This window comes from Mytilus galloprovincialis, chromosome 1 (assembly GCF_965363235.1).
Source record: "Mytilus galloprovincialis chromosome 1, xbMytGall1.hap1.1, whole genome shotgun sequence".
Taxonomy (NCBI): domain Eukaryota; kingdom Metazoa; phylum Mollusca; class Bivalvia; order Mytilida; family Mytilidae; genus Mytilus; species Mytilus galloprovincialis.
Genome location: NC_134838.1, coordinates 61,694,434 through 61,711,708, shown reverse-complemented (window position 1 = coordinate 61,711,708; position 17,275 = coordinate 61,694,434). Strand labels below are relative to the sequence as shown.

At 29.6% G+C, this 17,275-nt stretch overlaps 1 long non-coding RNA gene across 1 annotated transcript in view; it reads left to right on the top strand.

The window, feature by feature from the left end:
* The first annotated feature begins 279 nt into the window (after positions 1–279).
* Positions 280–17,275, top strand: part of LOC143080610 (uncharacterized) — a 191,882-nt gene continuing 174,886 nt past the window's right edge. Inside the window, exon 1 of the long non-coding RNA XR_012979745.1 lies at positions 280–330. This is a non-coding gene — a long non-coding RNA (uncharacterized LOC143080610). The remainder of the gene's footprint in view (positions 331–17,275) is intronic.

Genomic DNA, 17,275 nt, shown 5'->3' with positions numbered 1-17,275 from the left:
CTTTGCTATATATTAAATAGCAGATTTTCTATATTTTTTACTGATCAAACGACTTGTATTACGTTACATGTACAAATATCGAAGTGAATAGAAGGTTATCCAACTCATTGGAGATATTTTTATAAGATTGCATACGGAAACATCATTGTTTACGTTTCTTCGTTCCCCGTTTTTAATAGTCTCCTAAATAAAACTCTACGTTTAATTCATGGAATTTCAATCGTAATTTACCTTCTTTGCCTTGGATTTACATTCATTTATAATTCTTTTTTGACAAATGTTCAAACGAAAATTGTACAGTGGATGAATTATGGGATATTAATGAAAAAAGTGTTGTGTAACGTAAAAAAAAACTATATATACATTTGCACCATCTCGTCTTAGCCAAACTTATCCATAACGATTATAAAAATAAATGATATCTGGGAGTCTGGAACTCAGAAAAATATACTGGATCTGAACATGAATGAAACATTTGCCCCTGGACGTTCGGCTACAAACAAAATCATGCATTTTTCTTTGCCTTCTTCAAATTATATTAACAGTATACTACATGAACTTCCCATACATGTACTTTTTGTTTTATTTTTAAAATAAAGTGTATGAATCAGTCATGTGAGTGTTGGATGATGCCATTAAATAGTTTTGTTTAAAAAAAAACCATCACAAACTACTGACTTAAACATATGTTAAAAAGTCACTTTAGCATGTTTAATGACGGTTCATTATTATGGATACAGAGAGGAAATAACGGCGCGCTAAATTCTTAAATATGGTATAAATACACCTTGTTGCAATTTGTCTTCCATTACTGGATATCACACAGGTTTCCGTAAAATTTTGACGTCATAAAACAAAATATCTGACGCCAAATTGGAAAAGTCATTGTTGTATGCTTCAAAAGTTCAAGAGGCCGGGTCAGCCAGGATTAGCAATAAGGTGTATTGTGTTTCAAAGTTGGTGTCATTTTTATCATAAGATCCGTCCTCACATAGAAATAACATTGGTTTACATGATAAAGTGTAAATAAGTTCAGTTTTGGTTGATGCGGTCAAATAATTTTGTTAAAACAACTCTCACTAAGTCTGATATATCGAAACCACTGAAATTTGTTTACAATTCAATATTTTGAATAAAAAGAGGACTTGCTGATATTCTAAATTGATGTGGAAATTTTTTTGTAGCCAATGTGTTCCAATATTCATTGATATTGCTGTCATTTGAATTATACAATCCATCATTACCGGTATATGTATTATTATAAGTGATTTATTATGCGGCTATATATATATTAAGATTTTCATAACAAAGTGTAATTATGGTCAGTTTTGGTTGATGCTGTCACATATGGTCAGTTATGGTTGATGCTGTCAAATATGGTCAGTTTTGGTTGATGCGACAAATAATTTTGTTATATTCATGAGTCAGTATGAGATATTAAAACTACTGAAATTAGTTTACGATTCAAAATTTTGATGAAAAAGAGGACATGCTGGCACTATAAACTGATGTGAGCATAATTTTATTTTCTAATATTGCTTTCATTTTTATTAAACAATCCATCCTGATATAAAAACATACATGATTTACTTTGCGGCTATTAAGATTCACATCATGTTCATAATAAAGTGCAAATATGGTCAGTTTTGGTTGATGCGGACAAATTATTTTGATATACCAGTCAGTCTGAGGTATGAAAACTACTGATATTTGTTTATGATGCAATATTTTGAATAAAAAGAGGACATGCTGGCATTCTAAATTGTTGCAAATGAAATTAGGTAGCATTGTGTTCCAATATTTCTATCATTTGTATTTTCATGATTGTATAATCCATCCTTACATAAAAATATTACAGATTTACTATGCGACTATAAGAGTTACATAAAAAAGAGCAAATATGGTCAGTTTTGGTTGATGCGGTCAAATATGGTCACTTTTGGTTGATGCGGTCAAATATGGTCAGTTTTGATTGATGCAGACAAATAATTTTATCACATGATTACATGTAACTGTCAGTCTGAGGTATGAAAACTACTGACATGACTGATATTTGTTTCTGATGCGATCGATATTTTGAATAAAAATAGGAAATGCTGGCACTCTCAATTCCAATATTGTAGTTATTTATATACTACAGTCCCTCTTGACCTAAAATTATAACTGAATTACTGTTCAGCTATTTAGATTTACATAAAAAAAAGCAAATATGGTAAGATTCGGTTGATGTTGTCAATAGATTTTATTATACGAGTCAGTCTGAAGTATGAAAACTTCTGATATTTGTTTATGATTCAATATTTTGAATAAAAAGAGGACATGCTCATTGGCTGATCAAGGGGGAGGGGGGCAGGAGTTGGAACCCCCTTTTTTTGACGATCAATGCTTTTGAATTTGAACATATAGTTGGAACCCCCCCCCCCCTTTTTTTAAATGGCTGGATCTGCCCCTGCATGCTGGCACTATAAATTGATGCGAACAAAATTGTTTTCCAATATTGCTGTAACTTGTATAGTACAGTCCCTCTTGACCTAAAATTAAAACTTAAGTACTGTGCAGCTATATAGATTTGCAGAAAGACTGAATAGCAAATAAAGTCAGTTTAGATTGATGTGGTCAAAAGATTTTTGTTAAACAGGTCCGTCCGAGGTAGGAAAACTACTCGTAAACAGATATTACATTTGGTTAATGAGGATAATTTTGTTATGTGATAACGAGCCATCCTGACTCCCAGAATAAAAAATGTAAAACAATTCAAATAATAACCCCCCCATAATACTTAATAATTAACGGCCTAATTTATGTACAAAAAATGAAAGAAAAACAAATATTTTATACTACACATCAACAAAAGAAAATCACTGAATTACGGGCTCCTGACTTGGAACAGGCACTGACATACATGCAGAATATGGCGGGGTTAAACATGTTCTCTTGCCGATTATAAATCTGAAATAAAACCGGCAAAATAGCAAAACTCTATATAATATTAATCGCTATTTTGCCGAAGCCTTTATATTAAGACAAATATTTCTTAAAACTTATAAATCAATTCTAGCCGTAAAATTTATAAATCAATTTTAGCCGTAGAATTTATAAATTAATTCTGGCTGTAGAATTTATAAATCAATTCTAGCCGTAGAATTTGAAATCAATTCTAACCGTAGAACTGTTCTAGAAGTAGAACTGACCAAATATTTGGTCAGTTCTAGCTAGAACTGTCTAAAACTGTTCTAGGGTAGAACTGTCAGGATCAGTTCTAGCTAGAACTGTCCAAATCAGTTCTAGGTAGAACTGACCAAATCAGTTCTAGCTAGAACAGTTCTAACCTAAAACTGACTAAAAGGTGTCAGGCTGACAGTTCTACATACTGTTCTAGAACAGTTCTCCTGACAGATTCTGACAGAATTTATGAAAGGTTAGAACTGATCTCCACTGTACTTATCTTATTAATTTTTCAATTTCAACATATTATTGATTAATTAATTTAAAATCGGTCACATTCAACTTGATAATTTATACATTAGTGGACAATTTACTAAAGCAATGATTTATATATAGTATACAAATCTTTGATTAAAGTTATTATAATACGAGCGAATTTATTTTAATTTATGCTGGATTGTATATACATAATAAATGTTTGATTCACATAGTTTTTAATTCCAGTTACATTAATATTTTTGTATCTTTTTATTGAGGTATTAAAATTGAAAACTAGATTCCAGGTATTTCTATTCAATTTACATTTCGTAATGCAGATTAAAATGGTATTGTTCCATTATCAGGTATGTTAACTATTATTTAATAATGGGGTTGCCTTGTGAGACATTAACACCATCAAATGCAATTATTTAAATTATGGTACCATTTATTGTTCTTTAGCGTGTTTAGGACAGCAGTAAATCGTAAATATATTTCAAAGTTGAGCCTCCGTTAAAAGAAATTAGTTGATAAAATGTTTGATATGGCAGCTACAGTGATGTCTTTATAACCGATTATTTTTAGGTCAACCAAATTGCGTTGCATATATACAGAGACATATAATACAATTACTTAATTTCATTTGAGGTGACTTATAGGTCCATTGGGCCGGGTGTATTAATATTTATCATATATTGTATATTTATAATCTGTACATATTTACACATGTCACTATAATAATAATTAATTTACTTACTTACTTACTTACTTACTTACAATATGTCTCTGATATGTATTATAATATTTATTTTCAAATAATATTCATTCATATTTTGAAGTAATGTCTTTATAACCGATTGTTTTTTCGGTTATCCAAATTGCATTGCACACATTTTGATATTTATTTAGTGTATAAAATATATATTATTTTAATTATATTTGTTCATAATGACATTTATTGGAAGGTTTATGATGTCTGAATAGAAAAGGCGTTAAAAGAGGTATTATAATTGGGGTAAAGAAAACTGCTTTAGCCACCTGTGATGTCAAAATAGCTACGCATCTGAAACAGAAACTGAAAATTTGTAATGCCGGATTATTTCATTCATCAGCAGGACCATCTATATGTATGTTAGTCAGAGAAGTGGCAGTATGCCTTATCTAAATACAGTAATAAAACAGGTACATCTTTTATTCTTTAATTTTAATGTAGCTAATTCAGTACATGACATTTTTAGCTTTAACAATGATTTCAGTAGTAGCATTTCGAGCATAATAAGGAAAACGATTTAAAATGGCGAATACTATATTGATCCGGATTGCTTTTACTATGAAAGAACATACCACGAATAAGAATAAGAATAAGATTGATTTATTTATAATTGGTTTCTTATCTATATATCTCATCCCGATTAGAAAACATTTCAACACTGATTTATTTTATATAATTACACTGCGAAGGTATAGTCCCGCAAGTAATTTTATATTCAGAGCATTTTTAGTATTATTCTTATTATATCATTCTCACCACAAGTTTACCTAAATTTGATTTATTTTCATATGTCATCTTTATAAAAGAGAGAACCATTTCAGTAATTTCAGAAACTAGTTCTGCACTATTTGTGCGAAGTATATATATATAATAAAAAATGGTATCTCGCAGCTATATAAAAATTCATCAACGGTTAATATCGATGATATCAGTAAGTAAACGGATGCATTTTTATATTAGATATTTATTTAACAACCAATTTGAAGTAGGCAAGAGAGCTCATCCAGTATATGAGCAAATAAGACTTGGAGCTAGCAGGGTTCAGGTCATAAGTTGGAAACGACCTGTTTCGGTTAAAGAAAGCAATTTCACAGTCTTGTAATTGGGGACCAGTTGATTTAGATCTATGGCCATTATTCATGTTCCTTGATCACAACAAATCATTCATACCCTGTCTGTATTATGTATAAATAATGTGATCAAACTAAGGTCTTGCACTAGGATAAACCGTCATTACTCACACAGTTTTTTTGCGCACGTTTTAATCGTGCCCAGAAAAATAAAATGCTACATGTAATGGACAAGATAATCAAATTTTGATTTTCAAGATTGCTATAACTTCTCGATTAATATCAAATATTTACATAAACTGAAAATATTATTGCCATCTGTTTGCCGTTCAAGTAGCGAATCTTTATTTTTCGGAGTTTGTTTAAACTAGCTTTATTGGATTTTTCATATGAATGAAACTAGTAGCTATCAATCCACTTGCGCATTCAAATGATATTAGTTTTACAAATAACAATGTTTCCATTAGTCCCAAATTTTAGAAGATTGATCAGCAAGGCAAGATAGTTTTACTACTATACTTGGAAAAAGGCATCGTTGGTTTATGTTTGTCATATTTGTTTTTCGTAAACTGTTTTGTTATAAATTAGGCCGTTAGTTTTCTCAATTGAATTGTTTTATATTTTTCATGTCGGGGCCTCTAATAGCAGACTATACGGTATGGATTTTTCTCATTGTTGAAAGTCGTACGGTTGCATATATTTGCTTACATTTACTTCATTTGTACTTTAGTGGATAGTTGTCTCACTGGCAATTATAATCTTTTAATTACCATTAATAACGAATAGAGAAGAAATAGTATACACTTCTGCAAGTTATGTTTACAAACTTTATTACCAGATGTGTAGATCTTTGATAAAATTATGGTCTGAAAATTGCTGATATAAATTTACATCTTAAGCGAGTTATTGTCTGGGTTAATGGTTTTCTTAAATCTTATTTATATCATTACAGAGGTCAAGAAAAATTCAAATAAGTTAGGCGATGAATTAATTTTATTGCTTTTGTGGTTTAGATTTAATAGTAGCGTATATCTCAGACTATAAAACTGCTAATTAGTCCGATTTTGTTATCTGAAAGAGAAACAACGCAATTGGGTTAAATACTGTTAACAGTTATACATGGAATTTTATGTATATACGTATATTAGAGAATATTCGTTTTTTGAAGCAGTCATAAATGATTTGGGATAATAATTGTTGTCGAACGCCATACGCATGATATGCAATAAAAGAAAAACAAAACAAAAACAAAAACAAAAACAAAAACAAAACAAAAAACAAAAACAAAACTGACAAAAAAAACAAAAAAAAAAACAAAACAAAATTAAACAAACACAACAAAATGTTACACGATACCAGTTTTAATGCCGTATTGACGAGCGCCCTAAAGACGGCAAATATTCCATCGGCTATTTTTAGAGTCAAATTTTGTGGGGTCTTAACTGCACCTCAGTTTAAAAAGTTTTTGTCTGGGAAACACGATTCATTTACTAGTTTCAATTGGCTTTGAACAAGCTTTCAGCAACTGCGAGTACTCTTAGGTGGGTAATTGATGTCTTTAGTCTATTCGTTAGTTGTGTATTGTGTTTTGTGTCGATCTGATGAGTCAAACCTACCTCAACTTGGTTTTATTTTGTGTTGTTAACCACTGTTCCCGGTTAGTTCTCACAAACTTCTTGTTTGTTGCAGTCTATTATACTTGTTTTACGTTTAAATTGATTTATACTTAAATATGGCCTTGTTTTCTTGTTTGAATTGTTGCTGGGGCCTTTTATTGCTATTAAACTGTATGGACTATGTTCAATGCTGAAGGCTGTACGGTGGCCTATAGCTGTTTACGCCCACGCTATTAAATTTTAGGCAAATAGTTGCCTCATTGACATGCATGTCAGATCTTTTAGTTTTTATATTTTCTGATGGTAAAAATAGAATTCAGTCATTGGTAATATAAAAAGTATTAACCATATATCTGATTACAAACATAACAGTTGGCAAGTCAAATATCTCCATCTGTTATCATATCAATTTTAATTATTTTTCTATATTGTATATTACCAATCTGGAGCTGATTTTGATTGATTGTCAATTTAAGATATTTCATGTTTTCAAAAGCGTGCTTGGATAGTGGGTTTTTCAATCACCAAATGACTTCGTTCGTGCTCGGAAGATGGTTGTGTTCTCTTATACATTTTCGTATCACAATTTGTTAGCAAGGTCAAAGTGTTATGAGGCACTTTAAGTAAAGAGATAAACTAATCGTATGCTCATTCTCGAAGGGCCCCGCAATATTAAGTAATCCACTAAAATGGATATGACATCGGACAAAGCGCTCAATACGATAGGACTTAACTTATAAGCGATATTGATTTTCTCCAAGATTTGTTACCTTAGTCAAATTTGCTTGGTTCCAATGTTACCACGATTGCAATACAAGAACAAGATTCCAAATAAGTGATTGAACCAAACTACGGTGAGAAGGAATATTTATTTGTCAGATATTGAAAGTTATCTAATTTTATACAAGTTACAATTTCAGTTATGCTGTTATCTATTTTCATCTATTTATTATCCAGTTATGCTATTATCAATTTGCATCCATTCATTGGCCATCAAAAGGCGATGTAGGTCATTGGCTTCGGGAATCTGTTAGCTAGTAGATACTGCGATCAGATTCTTGTTATTACACAATATTACAATCAGAGTTATCTGTTATATCGACTCTCAATGTATGGTACTGGTTGGCGGTAACAAGTTCCAAAACATTCTTTATGAAATGAATGTTTTTGAACTTGTTTAGTGGCGGACTTTATAGGCTGCACCAGTACCGATGAACTTGCTTTATCACTGTATTATTATTTAATTTAGAACATTAATCCATGTAATCTTCATTTCCACCTCAAGCGTAGTTTCTCATGTTGATTTTGCACATCTGTTGCCAGGGTTCAAGTCAGCACCCCATTATTTCAAAATTTTATTTCATTTTAGTTTTTATTTGAATTTTGAATTTTATTTATCTATTTTATTTGCATCTAATTTACGGTTGCCCAAAGACCCTTTGTTTGTGGGTTGGTAACCGACAGAAGCCATGATCTTACTTCGCCAATAAAATATATTTTGATTTTAATAACGTCTTCTCTCTTATAATTCTATTTAAAGGGCTTGACCGTTAAATCGCGTTATCAGAGGAAGGCAAGACTTGCGACAGTTCATGCACAGGTCAATGTAACGCGCTGTCTTAATTCGATTACACGGCATATCAATTTTAACATTGATTGATTGATTGTTGGTTGCTTAACGTCCAGTTCATGCATATTCAGGACGAGAACAAGTTTACAATAATTACAATAGGTAGGTTGATACAACAGAGGCCTCCCGGGAAGACGGTCGGAGAAACTTGGACCGCCACCGGAAAAGGAGGGTACATTGGATAGGGACAGAAATTTTGCCTTGCAACAGGCCACCTACGGACCCCTCAAAGAGTTGTTGCAAGGGTTCTTAACGTGCAAAGAGCGTGGCACTCTCTTTACACGAGGCATCAGATTTAACGTCCCCCTTCTGACCGGACGTGACTGCGAACTTGATACATCCCGCACAGCCAAACGGACGCCCCACTTCGGCAAGCGTTTTACTGCCGGTCGGGAGAAGACCAAGTGACCATATTTCTATACCCCAGTCACCCTTGGGGATCAATTTTAACAGCTAAAGCACTCCTCACAATATTTTGAATGCACGGTCTGCTAGGAAGTAACTGAATTTATCTAAGGTCAGATTGTTGAGTTTATTGTACGCATAATTAATGTAAACCCACCCATCCCTTCTCTTTTATTTTTCGATACTGCTGTTTTATGTCTTTTTTTTTACAGATTTCTGCTTGTTTTTAACCTCAACATAGAACTCTTGTCACGGCTTCTGGATTTACAACTATTCACCAGTTTATAAACACAATTAACCACAGTATGACGTCCATCTGATGAGTGATAACGGATTAACAGTCATAGTGTACCGATAAATAATGTTATTTCTTATGCTGCAAAAATACTGCAATCTGATTGGTTGACTACCCCGGTGTAAATAACACCCCAACCTTGTTCAACCGGGGATAAATAAAATTTTGCCAAAAATTTAAAAAAAAAAATGAAATTTTGCAACAAAAAATTAAAAAATAAAATTTTGCCAAAATAAAGAAAAAAAATAAAATTAAAAAAAAAAATATTAAGAAAATGCTAAAAAAAAAAAAAAAAAAAAAAAAAATTAAAAAATACAAAAAAATATTAAGTTTATTAGTTGTTTTTGTAAACTCAAAAGAACACAAACATTTTCTGAATTTTTCCAAAAATAAAGTAAAAAAGTATTTGACAATGTGCAGCAACATGGACTTTGAAAAAATATTACGCTAGAAAATTTTCATCACCATTTTTACAATTTTACATCCTGATTTCAAAATGAGTAAAGGAATTGTTCATAAGAAATAAATTCGTTATCTTGGTGTAATCAGGGGTGTACGGAATTTTACACCGTCGTTGAAAATTCATACACCCATTCGGCTGCGCCTCAGGGTGTATGAATTTTCAACAACGGTGTAAAATTCTGTACACCCCTGATTACACCAAGATAACTAATATTATGACAGTCTTTTAGCAGAGTTCATCACTAGGTCGGAATTTATAGGCTGCACCAGTACCGATGAACTTGATTTATCACTGTATTATTATTTAATTTAGAACATTAATCCATGTAATCTTCATTTCCACCTCAAACGTAGTTTCTCATGTTGATTTTGGGCATCTGTTGCCAGGGTTCAAGTCAGCACCTCATTATTTCAAAATTTTATTTCATTTTAGTTTTTATTTGAATTTTGAATTTTATTTATCTATTTTATTTGCATCTAATTTACGGTTACCAAAGACCCTTTGTTTGTGGTTGGTAACCGACAGAAGCCATGATCTTACTTCGCCAATAAAATATATTTTGATTTTAATAACGTCTTCTCTCTTATAACTACTATTAAAGAGCTTATCATAAACAATTGTAATAAAATATATGAACAAAGTGCTAAAAGCTAATTATCATTTCACTATTTGCTTTTCATTATTGATTGAGCCAAAAATAAAGATATTAGATTTAAGGGGAGAGGTGTTATATTGTATTATATTTATTTATGTTGGCCTAATTTCTGTTGTGTGGCCTAATAGTTGTTTACAAAATAATCTTATAACTATGCAGTTTAGAAATCACTGGAACCATCACAGATACAGATAAAATGATTGGAACTTTCCATTTTACTAACATAACGATTCCAGAATGAACCTAATAAAAGATGCGTTATTTAAACTTCTACATTTTTCTACAAACTTCCGTTGTAGTTTACCAGGACTTTCCTTTTCCATAGTGTTCTAGAAATTTCCGTGACAACTATATGGCCTATAAATATACAGATAATAAAGTTAAACTTTAAACAAAGTTCTATCTATTAATATTATCATGGCTACAAGCTACCGTCATACAGATATTTGATACCATTCTTAAGTTCAGTGTGTATAGCGGATATAAGTGTATAATAGATATCAACAACCTCCTACGTTCGAAGCCTACACAAGGTTCATTGCGACCCAATGGATTCAGTATTACAACCCATGCTAAGAAATTCTCGCTCTCAACTTCTGTGGACTTTCTACGGCACCCATCAGTAGTTACCGATTTGATTTTATTCAACAAATCAATTGTTTTCTGCATGTACGTGTCGCTTAAAACATGGCTCTAATATTAATCTTCCGTGTTATTTGCTCTATGGGATGTTTGGACTTCGTCATTATACATAACTGTGAACCTCATAATCAGCTTAATTTTACCAAACGACAATACAACTTCTAAAAATCCAGGCTAAAAATAAAGCGTGTGTTCTTTAATTCAGGTACGGCCCTGCGCGGGTATGGTCTAGTCTCGATTTTATTTTTATTAATATTTTGATTGATTAGAAATGTCGCGTCATTGTAGTTATGTCACTAAAAATATTATCGTTATTATGTGTATCTTTGCAAGGCCAATATGACATTTCACCCAATTTGAAAATTTTGGTTTTAAGGCAAAATGTTTTTTTCCCCTTATCGGTGACCTATGTTTTTCATTTGCTCATTCTTTGAAGATATAGTTCAGCTTTTTATATTACAGTTTTGGACTAAGTGTCATAGAATTTTTTTTGATATTCCGATAAGAATATGTCGACACCTTCAATTTTCCTTATCATTTCGTTGAAAAATGGTCCCTTTTACATACCTGTTTAAAAGTAAAATTTTGAGCTTAAATGGTCCGTGGTCCCCTATTTTTTTTACCACTTTGATTCACTTTCTATAAAGAATAAAATAACAAATTATACGGCACTTCTGATAGAAACTTCGAATAGGCCCGATCCAGCTTAATGTATCAATTTTAATTTATTTTTTTTAAATCCACCTCAAATAGTTTTAAAAAAGTTTATCTTTTCAGAGATGCAAAAATCTAAAGAAAAAAAAACAGGATACTGTTATTTTATGTGATGTCCAATTAGTTAAAAAAAAAAGCCTTTTCTTAAAATCATTTATTTTGTTAGTAAAAACGATTTGATACATTTTTGCTTTTTTATTCCTAACTAAGAATGATCATTCCCAGAGCTGGGTTTCTAGTTTTAAAATGAATTCTCCACTTTTGAGATATTTACATTGTTAATGAATTTAACTGCTTACAACTATTTGTCTCTGACTTGGTTAATTTTATACATTATGTTTTAAGTAACAATGACTGCTCATTTCATTTTGTATTCATTTTTTGTTTCGTTCGATTCGTTCCAATTTTCTTTCGTTTCGCACTTTACAGTTACCCCTCTCTTCACTCCTTTTACTTTTTATTATTTGGTGAACACAACTGTTCAACTTCACAAATATATAATATAATATATTCATATAATAAAAGACGCGTTTAAAACTCTTGAATTGCCTTATTCGATCAAAAACATTTCAGAAATTTGGAATTTTATATCAAACTTTAACCAAAATTCCCCATATATTTGTCATTTTAATTATGGCAAAGGGTCCATTGTTACAAAAACAAAATGCTTATACATTTCAAGTTTTATAAAGATGATCTAGACTTTGAAGTCTCTAGAAAACTTAACAATACTGAAAACTGCGTAGGCTATGAAATGTTTGTACAGGCGGAAAATGTTCTATGATAGATATAGTTTTGTTAGACTCTTTTCTTGTTTGATTTGGTTCTTATGATATGCCAACAAAACTGTATATTTAACAGATTTAAACATTAAATTGTGCGTTTTACTCTGAACAGACGTACAAATGTATAACCGACCCGATTAACAGACCAACCACCCATATAGCCGCATACTCAATGAGATTAACCGACCAATCTCTCGGTTAGCCGAGTGACGGCCGTGATCCTATAAAGAAAAAGAAAATAAAACAAATCTTGACTGACTTACGTTGAGCTGTAACTGTCAGCACTCCAATTGTGAGAACAATCAGCTTTAAGATCATATTAGCTGTTTCTAAGTCTTAGTAAACATCTCTTTATTTTTGTTGTTTATGCTAAAACATAAAAGACAAGATACATGTATGGGAAAATGTATAATACACATTTTTGTTTATGTAAACTACTAATATAAACGTAATGTGTATTCATCTGATGGGTTACGCCTTTTTAAATGATTTTTAAAGTTTGTCTTTATGGTGTGCTATTACAGCACTGTCCAAAGTTATGTGAAGGAATGAGCGCTCACCAACATGATTAACCCCGTTAAATTATATGTAAACATATATGTGCATTTGTAAAATCATGAGCCCGTATGTCAGAGGTTGTCGTTTGTTCAAGTCTGTCATGTTTGTTTTTCGTAAAAAAAAATTAGCCGTTGTTTTTCTCGTTTCCATTGTTTAACATTCAACTTGTCATTTTGGACTTTTTATAGCTGACAATGCAGTATGGGCTTTTCTCATACAGTGACCTATAATTTTGTTGTTAATTTCCGTGTCATTTGGATCTCATTGGATATCATACCACAGCTCCTTATTTTTAGACATGTGTAGTTAGTTACATGTACGTAAAAGGAAGTACTACATGTACTAAGTAATCAGTTGTGTATTCCATAGTTAATTGGGCAAAATAGAATGAATAAAGACGTAATACTATTATAATGAGATAAAACGGAAAATTAATGGAATAAACAAGATATATTTAGAAAAAATACATTGTCAGGAGTTTTACATTTTTAAGAGAAACGTAAATATGTTATTTTTACATTCCCCTGAAATTGTGTAAAAGGTGTTTCATACCATACTATAGATACAACATGACAAACGAAAGCGAATTTGGAATTTACAAAAAAAGAAAATAAACATACCTTGCCTCAATAGTACCTTCCATTAACAGGATTAATAAAAAGTATAGAAAAAAAATCAAACAGGAAGTATTTCTCCTCTTTAATTTATGTAAAAATGTTATTCAACCTAACATTTTAACTAAGACCGGAAAAATAAATAATTGTACACGTCAACATGAATTGTGATTAGATGTATTTTATCATATTTGATTACCTTACGCCTTTGCTTCTTGTGTATTTTTAGCTTATTGATGTCAACAGACGAATTTGTTTACCTTAGAAAAAAAAAGTTATTTCTGTTTACTAAGGGAGATGGTAGGAATACAGGTGGAAGATTTTCAACAAATACATAATATTAATTACAATATACATTTATTTTTTTTATAGATTGCCTAACAATGTAATTTTAACACATTATTTAGTATGTAAATATAGAATGTTTAAAATATTTACAAAATGATGAAAATAAACGCAATATTTCGCTAGAACAACTAGCTTTATCAAGCGTGCATCTATCCAGGTGAAATCGGATTTAGATGATATAGAGAAACTTTTACAGCTCAATGTATATGTTGCACTTGAATTTTATGGCACGCCGTTATTATATTTATTCAATTTCGAGATATCTTATTTAGTTAAATAAGATATCTTATAAACTAATTGAGATATCTTAATAACAAAATAAGATATCTTATATATTAATTGAGATATCTGATTTATTAAATAAGATATCTTATATATATATAATAAGATATCTTATAAAAATGTTTATAAAGATATCTTATTAAATATATAAGATATCTCATTTAAAATATAAGATATCTCTATTAATTTATAAGATATCTTATTAACTATATAAGATATCTTTTATATAGTTTATAATAGAGATATCTTATTTACTTAATAAGATATCTCCATAAGTTAATAAGATATCTCTATTAGTTTATAAGATATCTCTATTAATTAATAAGATATCTCTATAAGTATTAGATATCTCTATTAATTAATAAGATATCTTATAAAGTATGTATTTAAAAGATATCTTTATAAAGAAGTAAGATATCTTATATACTTTATAAGATATCTTATATACTTTATAAGATATCTTATTAATTAATAGAGATATCTTATTAACTTATAGAGATATCTTATAAACTAATAGAGATATCTTATAAACATTTAGAGATATCTTATTAGCTTATAGAGATATCTTATTAACTTATAGAGATATCTTATAAACTAATAGAGATATCTTATAAACTTTAAGAGATATCTTATTAACTTATAGAGATATCTTATTTAATTGGTTATAAAGATATCTTATTTAATATATAAGATATCTCCATAAATTAATAAGATATCTCTATTAGTTTGTAAGATATCTCTATTAATTAATAAGATATCTTATAAAGTATGTATTTAAAAGATATCTTTATAAAGAAGTAAGATATATTATATACTTTATAAGATATCTTACTATTTAATAGATATATCTTATTAACTTATAGAGATATCTTATAAACTAATAGAGATATCTTATTTACTTTCAAATTAAATACGATATCTTATAAAAATTAAAGATATCTTAATACTTAATAAGATATCTTGTTAAATAAATAAGATATCTTCAAATTTGAATAAATATAAAATAACTTATAGAGATATCTTATTTAATTGGTTATAAAGATATCTTATTTAATATATAAGATATCTCCATAAATTAATAAGATATCTCTATTAGTTTGTAAGATATCTCTATTAATTAATAAGATATCTTATAAAGTATGTATTTAAAAGATATCTTTATAAAGAAGTAAGATATATTATATACTTTATAAGATATCTTACTATTTAATAGATATATCTTATTAACTTATAGAGATATCTTATAAACTAATAGAGATATCTTATTTACTTTCAAATTAAATACGATATCTTATAAAAATTAAAGATATCTTAATACTTAATAAGATATCTTGTTAAATAAATAAGATATCTTCAAATTTGAATAAATATAAAATAACTTATAGAGATATCTTATTTAATTGGTTATAAAGATATCTTATTTAATATATAAGATATCTCCATAAATTAATAAGATATCTCTATTAGTTTGTAAGATATCTCTATTAATTAATAAGATATCTTATAAAGTATGTATTTAAAAGATATCTTTATAAAGAAGTAAGATATATTATATACTTTATAAGATATCTTACTATTTAATAGATATATCTTATTAACTTATAGAGATATCTTATAAACTAATAGAGATATCTTATTTACTTTCAAATTAAATACGATATCTTATAAAAATTAAAGATATCTTAATACTTAATAAGATATCTTGTTAAATAAATAAGATATCTTCAAATTTGAATAAATATAAAAACGGCGTGCCATAGAATTTAGCCGCCTTTAAAATAAGAAAATTTTGCAGCTCAATGTATATGTTGCACTTGGATTTAGCTGCCTTGAAATAAATAATTGGTAGTTGAAGTTAGCAACGTCCATTGGCCAATATTACGGGATAAAAAGGACGATGCTTTGTATCATTTATGTATATATATATATATATATATACGAGTCTAAATTGAAAACTACGTTCAAACCTATGATTGCGTTGGATAATAAACAGCTGCGCCATGAGCGCATGATACGCCTTATGTGGAAGTTTTATGCAATAATCTTAAATAGTTCAATAACAATATATTGTTTTAGAGACACGGCGGAACATGTGAAACCCTCCACCCTGTTTTTTTTTTTTTTTTTACCAAATACCAAATATTACCAAAATAAAATTTTGAATCAAAACCAAAAAGTATACAGATCTTTAGATTAATATAACAAAGAAGTGTGTTAAGTTTTAAGCAATAATCATAAATTATTTTTGAGATACGGCGCGACATGTAAAAAACCCTCCCCTGTTTTACAAAATACTCAATAACTCAAAAATAAAATTTTGAATAATCACCAAAAAGTATACAGATCTTTAGATTAATAGAACAAAGAAGTGTGTAAAGTTTTAAGCAATAATTATAAATCGTTTATGAGATACGGCACAACATGTAAAAAAACCTCCCCCTTTTTTATAAAATACTAATAACTCAAAAATGAAATTTTGAATCATCACCAAAAAGTATACAGATCTTTAGATTAATATAACAAAGACATGTGTAAAGTTTTAAGCAATAATCGTAAATAGTTTTTGAGATATGGCGCGACATGTAAAAAAAACCTCCCCCTTTTTTACAAAATACTCAATAACTCAAAAATGAAATTTTGAATCATCACCAAAAAGTATACAGATATTGAGATTAATATAACTAAGAAGTGTTTAAAGTTTAAAGTCATAATGTGAAAAAAAACACCCCTGTTTTAGTTATAAAGTGTCGTAACTCAAAAAGTTTAAATCTTATTTTCACCAAAAAGTATACAGATCATTTGACTATCAGAAGAAACAACTATATTAAGTTTCATGAAATTTGGATAAGTCGTTCTCAAGTAACGGTGCGACATGTTTACGCCGGACAGACGGACGGACGGATAGACGGACAGACGGACAGACAGACGGAACGACACCGGACATTTGAATACCATAATACGTCCCGTCAAAATTTTGACGGGCGTATACAAACCGCAATTTTT